Source organism: Hesperophylax consimilis, chromosome 19 (genome assembly GCF_061612785.1).
Source record: "Hesperophylax consimilis isolate HC1 chromosome 19, BYU_Hcon_1.0, whole genome shotgun sequence".
NCBI lineage: Eukaryota > Metazoa > Arthropoda > Insecta > Trichoptera > Limnephilidae > Hesperophylax > Hesperophylax consimilis.
The window spans coordinates 31,442,849-31,451,307 of record NC_142854.1 but is presented as its reverse complement, the minus strand read 5'-3'; the positions used below and the strand labels follow the sequence as shown (position 1 = coordinate 31,451,307).

The 8,459-nt window shown below is 33.3% G+C and overlaps 1 long non-coding RNA gene across 1 annotated transcript; it reads right to left on the bottom strand.

Annotated features, from left to right (window-relative positions):
- Nucleotides 1-1,033: 1,033 nt before the first annotated feature.
- LOC149415144 (uncharacterized) lies at nucleotides 1,034-6,059 on the bottom strand. The gene is made up of 4 exons (XR_016303901.1): nucleotides 5,740-6,059; nucleotides 4,327-4,500; nucleotides 2,226-2,369; nucleotides 1,034-2,130 (listed from the first exon to the last, which is right to left on the bottom strand). It is a non-coding gene; the product is annotated as an uncharacterized LOC149415144 (long non-coding RNA).
- Nucleotides 6,060-8,459: the final 2,400 nt, after the last annotated feature.

Sequence of the window (8,459 nt, the reverse complement as noted above, 5' to 3'; positions counted from 1 at the left end):
CCGACTTTTGCATCTTTAAATATAATTTTTTTAATAGATCTAATTATTTATTGTCTAATACGCATACTTCGCCACCGACTAGCCAGCTTTTGGGGGAGGACACAGAAGTCAACCAACGTCATTGTCTTGACTGCATCTGAGTGACCCAGCTCTCCCCTCATTGACCGTTGGATGCAGACGATGCGGCGACCTTCCTTACACATTATTCCAAGATAAAGATATCATTGTCAATCTATCACTTTGAAATTCAGATGTTTTGTTGGGCCAAAGTTTTATTTATTAAAATGGTTTGAATGCGTGGTCTTAAAGAGTGCTTTGTGCTGTTAAAGTTAAGATATATGGATTATTTAACTTTTGTGGATTATCTTTAAGGGGAGAGAAAAAATCATATACCGAAGTCACTCAGATCTATGAACTTATATAGAATTGAATATACGCGAAAGTTTTTAAGGAACATCAAATACGGAATACTAAGGGGAGACTGGTGGGTGATTTGAATAAGCAAACGATACATGCCTTTGAAAGAAGAATGGTTTTACAATTGAAGAAGACATGATCTAGAGTCTCTCCCTCCACACCACCCTGGCAGAATGAACTTTCGAAATTACGATGAAAATAGAGAAGTGACCAATTTTCACTCTCGAGATACAGGAAATAAAACTGTTGGATTTTTTTTTGCCGTGGAACTAAGATTCGTTAAAAGAATTGAGGATATTTATTTTTTAATTTAAAAGCTATACCTATATTAAATAAAAATTAAATAAAAAAAAATAAAAAATATCATGTCAAAAAATAGTTAAACTGCATCCATGATCTTTTATACTTCAATTTGAACGCTTTTCCGTAATATAAATTGGTGCATAAACGTTTTATGAAGAACAAGAATAAATAAATAAAATGTATTACGATTGTACGCTTATTTTATTATGATATCACTTACACGCTATTTATAATAAATGACACATTGTGGCAATTAGAAACGTTGAAGTCATTACAGGGCCTACCTAAGACACTTTGTAGCCCTTCACAGTCAGATATAGATTTTTTAAAATTTGATATCATATGCATACTATACAAATTCTCGTTTATTATCGAATTGAGAACACAGGGGAACGCACGATGTTACTTTAATAAACTTTGTTAAATGCCTTAATAGAAGCAGTATGTAGAATCCACTTTGCTGAAAATATGAAAAGCGTACGTTCAAAAAAAGGCTAATACTGTTATTTTTTAACTATGGTCTACATGATCATTTAAGATCATACGAAGTACCTATTTCATTTGAAAAAATCAACTTAAAGACACTTAAAAATAGAAAGCAATTGATTGATCTTGAATATGTTTACGTAAAATAATTCAATGTCATCTCGATATATTAAACGTCACTTTTGGGAGCATGAATAGATGCAGTCAGAATTGGTTAGTCTCCACTATGCATAAGTTTGTGACGATTTAAACAGCCCTTTCGATAAAATGTAGAGTTGCAGTCGGAACATGAAAATGGTTTTATTCCAGTATGAGTAAAAAGGTGAGTATTTAAATGTCCCTTTTGAGAGCACGAGTAACTGCAGTAAGAACATGAAAAAGGTTTTTCTCCAGTATGGGTAAACATGTGAAGTTTTAAACTTCTCTTATAAGAACATGAGTAACTGCAGTATGAACATAATAATGGTATTTTTCCAGCATGAATAAATCTGTGAAGTTTTAAACTATCTTTTTTAGAACATGAATAGTTGCAGTCGGAACAAGAAAAACGTTTTTCTCTGGTATGGGTACGCATGTGATTATTTAAATTTCCCTTTTGAGAACTTGAGTAACTGCAATACGAACATGAAAAAGGTTTTTCTCCAGTATGGGTAAGCATGTGAAGTTTCAAGATTCCATTACGAGAACATGAAAAGTTACAGTCGGAACATAAAAAAGGTTTTTCTCCAGTATGGGTAAGAATGTGGTTTTTTAAAATTTCCTTTTGAGAAAATGAGTTAGTGCAATATGAACATGAAAAGGGTTTTTCTCCAGTATGGGTGCGTAAGTGCCTTGTTAAAGTCGAAATTCTTGAGCTGGAGTAGTTACAATGGGAACAAGAAAAGGGTTTTTTTCCAGGATCCGTCTTCGGGTCCGTTAGCACGTCTGAAAAAGATGACGGAATCAGCTCAATAAGTACGTAACCATATGAAAACAGAAAATTATTAAAACGAATTCCTGTAACAAAAAACCGACTTTACCTGCAGTCTCAGTAATTCTTTCTTTGCATTCCTTTTTGACATCAGGCAGTTCTATGTCTATTTCGGTAAAAGTAATTCCCTCTGCATCTTCTTCTTGGGATCCTCGTTCTGCCTTGATGGGTACAGCCTCCACTTTAATGCTACCTGGAATAACAAAACAACAATACACTAAACACACACTCGGTGTAACATTAAAAATTCGTCATCAGGGTTATTTTTATGATTATTTATTAATTTATGTTGGGATCATATTTGACTGGTTAAGACAGTTCTCCTGCTGACAATGTACTTGCAATTGCTTAGCGGGTACAAATTCCTATGGAATAAAAATTATACAATTACAGACATATAAGCAGATATTTTGAAGCCCATTCCGGAGAAAAAAACATATTTTTTACAGTAAAAGTAAAAAAAAAAACATTTCACTGAAAAATCAACAAGAAGGAAAATAAGGACTAACTAGCTATCCCGTAAAAGTAGGCACATAGGATTGACCAAGCATTTATTTATTTTTATAATACTCATTACATTATCTGCAAGGAAGCTTTTGACTGTCCAACTAGAAAGGTTTCCCGTTTAAGGACAGTCAAATTAACAGGTTTCAAATTATCCTAGAGGAATACAGGATTTAAGAATAGATAAAATAAGTTTGTAAAAGCGAAGATCTAACTAGGCGTTGGTGATAAATAATTATCAGATTACATTTTTAGTAATATTTCGGAATCAGTCCTGCCTAGATCTAGTAATCATTTTGTTATTTTTGGACCGAACTAAGACAATTCACTCAGTTTCAGCTGTGAGGGGATTTTGTTATATATTATAGGACCGAGATATGAGAATATTTTTTGATAAGCCGCTCTGTTGCTTGTTGGAAAGGAAATGTCATTTCTTCCCTTACTTCTGGTTTGATGTTTGTGTTCGGCCGTTTTCATTTTGATTTTATTTTTAAAAACATTATGACCGCCACACAACTTTATCTAGGTAAATACTGCCTACTTCATTCAATTTCATACATCGTGTCATACGTCTACATTACGTACAAGATTTAAAAAAATATATTAATTCAATTTTAAAAAATAAAAAATTCTGCTGAGTATTTATTTATATATTTTTTTTTACATTATCCTATATCATCTCTGGGGATGCTATCTGGAGGGTCTTGAGAAAAGGGTGGAGAAGAAGTTTTGGGAAGGAAAAGGATATGAGTGATGGGTAGGAATCTTTCAGTGGATCCAGGAGGGACAGACGTAAGATTCATGTATCGCACTGCGGTGCAAGGCGATGGGTCAAGAGAGACAGTTGGAGAGGTCAGAAGGTCCCCCTCCCGATGTGGCACGCCAAGCAGCTGGTGGGCAGGCGCATCCTGAACACACATCGCCCGAAGAACTCGAGAAACACTGCCAAATCACCAAACGTAGCGGACCACTTGGCAGAGGTGTTGGTTATCCAATAAATGGGTCCCGGGCGGCGGTACTCAAACCCGCCTCCCAAACTATTATTATTACGCGTGACAACTGTTTCATCTTCTTAAGTTATTATCAAACTGTGGTGAAGCCACTATAAGACGATCCCTTATATATACAGAAAGTAACCTAACCTAGAAAACCTAGAAAAAAACCTAACAAAAATAAAAATAAATATTATTTCTACCCATTTTTAAGGTACACCAGAATTCACAACCTCAAAACTTTAATCCAAACGATTCACAAACCTTTTTCACCAAATATTTTTACACAGTTCTTTCATGAGATTTTACACTTTTTTAAAACACGCAAAACTTTGAATTGAGTTTGCCAATAATCGATAGTTTTGTAATTACATATTACAGCATTCCGTAGTAGACCTTATTATAATCGTCAAGAATTTTTGAATTAGAGAACGTGAGATGATTTATTTTAGTGATAAAATATAGCGAGGCAACAGCTTAAGGAATTAGAAACTGTTTGCGGGAATCATAAGTTAAACGTTTTCTTAGTTAAAGCAAAATTAGAAAGGTAAAATCAAAAGCACCGATAGACTACAAGAGGGGAAGTAAAAAACACGCAGCTGTTCTGACTGCGTCCATCTGAAACACCTTTGTGATATACGCAATGCAACTTACTAGTTAGCTGAACACCCTCGGCGTACTGCAAACATTCATTTTTCACATCCTGAAGGTTGATTTTTATATCCGTATACGACATTTCACCTGAATCCCCTTCCTGTGACCATGGTTTACTCTTGATGGAAACACTATCTGTGTTGGGAAGATCCATGGCCCTTCTTTGATATCGTCCTGTTTGTGATGGTAATTATCTCAAATAAAAATAATGGCATGCTTTTAATGTGTGACAGCTACCCAATACCAACAATTTCACGTGTCATTGTTGGTATTAGTTCGCTCAATATATTATATCACGAATGCTGATAAAACTGATCAATCGAGTGCTAAGCGATATCTTCTAACATTATACAAGCACGAATTAAGTTAAAGCGATATAAGACTCTAACACGGGAGTTTACTCGACGCTCACATTTCAATTATTTCTGATGAACTTATTACCAATATCTTACATTTTTCTAGAGGGGTCCTTACGAATGCAAGTTATTTATATTTGAGATTAATAAAAACAGGACCCTACAAATAAATATGTTTTGTAAAACGGTTTGAAAATTTTATAAAACGTTTATGTTAATAAACGTAGAGGTTAGCTCAAGATTTCATTTTTCTAGACGATGAATTAGAATCTTCCCGAGGGAACCTTATGTAAACATTCGAGATTTGATAAATTTTTCGCTACGACTACCGTTTTTAATAAGCATTTAAAAAAAAGAAAACAATAATTTGATTCAACTTAATGACAATAAACAACAACTTTGTTTTTATTTAAAAAAAAATAGTAGTAAACCTTTAAATACTAAGAAACTAAATTTATATGATGTTTGGGACCAAAATTTGGTCGCCTAATAATGAAGGGGTGCGTGGCCAGCGATCTCGAATAATTGTGTATTATGCCGATTGTGTCTTTCATGTTTTCTACACTATCTACAAACAAACGCGAATTATGCGCGATGTTCTGTCAAAATGGTGTGTCGTATGGCAAATTTTCTCGTAAATTTTTATTAACGTAAATAATTTTAAATATAAACATTTTTCAACATCGTAAATGCAAAAAGTTGTTGTTTATTGTCATTAAGTTGATGAAATGATTGTTTTTTTTTTAATGCGTATAAAAACGGTATTTGTAGGTAAATAACTAGGTACCTGAGTTTTTTGTAATCCGTTCATCAGAGATAATTAAAATAAACGCAATTGGAAAGATCGATTTTCTAGGCCTGCTAGGGCAAAGTCGGCCGTAAGTCCATCCCTTATGACGGGCCGCGTGCCGAATATTGTTTTTACACGACTTCATCACTTATGTCGTTAAGATTCCCTCATCATTTAAAAGATTTAATACTGCAAATTCAACCGCAGGCCTGTTCAATACACAAGGGCCGTGCGTCGCGTATTTTTGTGCACGGCTGCTTTACTTACTTCGTTAAGTTCTGGCTTTATTTTAGGGTATTGTCTCGTTTAAGGTGTTGTTTAGTCAATTTAACAGGTACTAACTCACGAAGAAGGTAAAGCGTAGCGAAACTTCAAAAGCTTTAAAGAAACGTCACTTCAAAAGTAGAAGCGCTTGAATTTTAAAATAATATTATTAAAAGGTGACTGTTTTTGGAATAATCTCTATTCGTTCAATTTAACACAACTGTTATTGTTATTAGTGTGTAAACCACACGATACTCCTTTTGAAAGGCGAAGCAATAATTAATCGTTATTATTAATGCAAAATAAGAAAATAATTGACAGAACACATCCATAGACAATAGAAATATGAAGAAAATAAACATCAGTCAACACTAAGTAAGCACCGGCATTCCAACCAGTGATGGGATGTCTAGGGAAATTTCCCTAGATCTAGGGGAGAAAAATATTGTCTAGGGAAAAGGGAAATGAGGAAGTTGAGTCCATTTTTTTAATTTTTTTTTATCAATGTTCGCATTCAAACTTAAATACTGGTATTTTTTTTTTTTTTTAAGTTTGTTTTCATAATTAAATTAATTCTCAAAGTTTAAATTTTATTAAGCCCGCCAAAACGAGCGGAATCCGAGCGGTAAGAGGCGGGGTGTGGTGTGACGTCATTCGAACTGTTAAAACCACGACGCTCAAGCATTTTGTATGGAAAAAAATTTAATTCTTCAACAAGGAATTCCAGTAATTTTTTTACCAATGTTAACCGTCTATTAGAATTGATGTTATTAAAAAAAAAAAGAAAATTGATTAAGATTTCATAGTTAAATTAATATTTTAAGTTAGAATATTTGCTTTTCCCGCCCAGTACGGTACTTGTACGGTATTGCCGTCGCTACTTGTTGACGTTCCACGCGCTAATTCAGGACCACCGCGCAGAAAAGTAAAGACCAAAAGTAAAATAACGGTTTACAGCCCAGTTCACTGTGAGACCTTTCTGGGCGGCCGGCGGCCTGAAGTGTATCACATGCTATGTGACATGTATAATAGTAAAAAACTTCTTAGTTATGCAATAAACAACATATTATTATAAAGCACTATACTAATATGTATCTTTAGAAATCCATTTCATATAATAATAACAACAAATACGTACATATATTTGACAAACCCAAATAAACCTTTGGCCTATACACCTCTCTCATCTAAACCGACCATCTCTCATGTAAGAGAAAGAAATGCACCATAAGTGATCCGTTGAACGTACAAGTCACGACACATGTGACGTCAGAATTCTTTCGACCAATCGTGGAGCGTATACACTCTATTGCTATTGAATGCTTTTTCAAGAACGTTTAACTAATTCTAAGAATAATAATATAGAAATATATTTATATTTTTAGAATCGATATTTTTTTATCTACATGAACATATTTTTTATAAGTCAAAATATTTTTCACTCAACTTCCTTATTAGCACAAAATGTTACGAAATCTAGGGAAATTTCGAACTCTGGTAAATTTTTTTTTTACATATGACAATATAGCTGGGATTGATAGTGAAAATGGTTTTATTATAATTTTATATTATTGGGATTCCCATTATTCTTAAATAATATTTTTTTAACACTGACAACTCAAAATAATGTGTATTTATGAAAATAAAAACCATTAATGGGGATTCCTCAAAGATATTTATAGGTTTCCGATTACGTTTTTTTCTATGAATATTGCAAGAAATTATCTTGTCTTTCGGTGATTGCAGTTAATTATTTGATTTTTTATTACAAAGTTAGTGGTTTTTACTAGGAATTCTGTGGTAAGTACATACATAGTTTGAAACTATTAATTGGCAATATTATTACATTAGTAAACACTGTTTTATTTGGAAAAGCACAATATTATAAGTACATTAGGGTGGAGTGACGTTGTATGGGACTTTTTTTTTTAAAGATGCCAGTACTGTAATAGCAAAAAAAAGTTGCCTTTATATAACACCTCTTTCGTCTAAAAAAATCAACTCGATCGAAACATTCCTTTATTCAACAACCAGCACATTTATATTTAGAAAAAAATTTTATGAAAAAAGTCGCTGAAAACTCTGCCAAGCATTATAAACAAGCGATATTCATAGCAAAAATACAATTTTATTAGGGGTTTTATAGCTAATAAGGTGCATAACACATCTGAAAATAAAAATAAAATTACCATAGTTTCAAGGCGGGGTCTATTTTTGGTTTTTTGAAGAGGATTATTGATTTTTTATTGTTTTTTTCGTGTTTTTGAGAAACATGTTTTTTTTATTAAATAAAATACTTTAACAAAGAGAATTTTTTTAAACATTATCGAAGTTTTATAATATTTATCGTGTTTTGAAATGAGATTTGGTGTGAAATTCGGGCATTATATGCCTAGATTTTATTGTCGCCCGAATGAATCCATCTCTTGCTTCAGGCCCAACTGTAGACAACGATGCCTGGGTAACTAATTTGATGCACCTCTCGACTGCTTGAGTGTGGCAGGGAAATCTGGGAAATTCAATACTGTCCTTTTCTTCACCGAAATTATTTATCATTTTGACTAGGTCGTCATTACTGATTTCGGATAGTATCGGTGGCGGTGTAACTTCGCATTCCTGCCAGTTGATAATATCGTAATATTTACTTGCTGAAAAGTTTATTGTTGGAATAATAAAGTCTCTAACAACAGATGGACTAGGACATCTATCTCGCGCCTTTAATA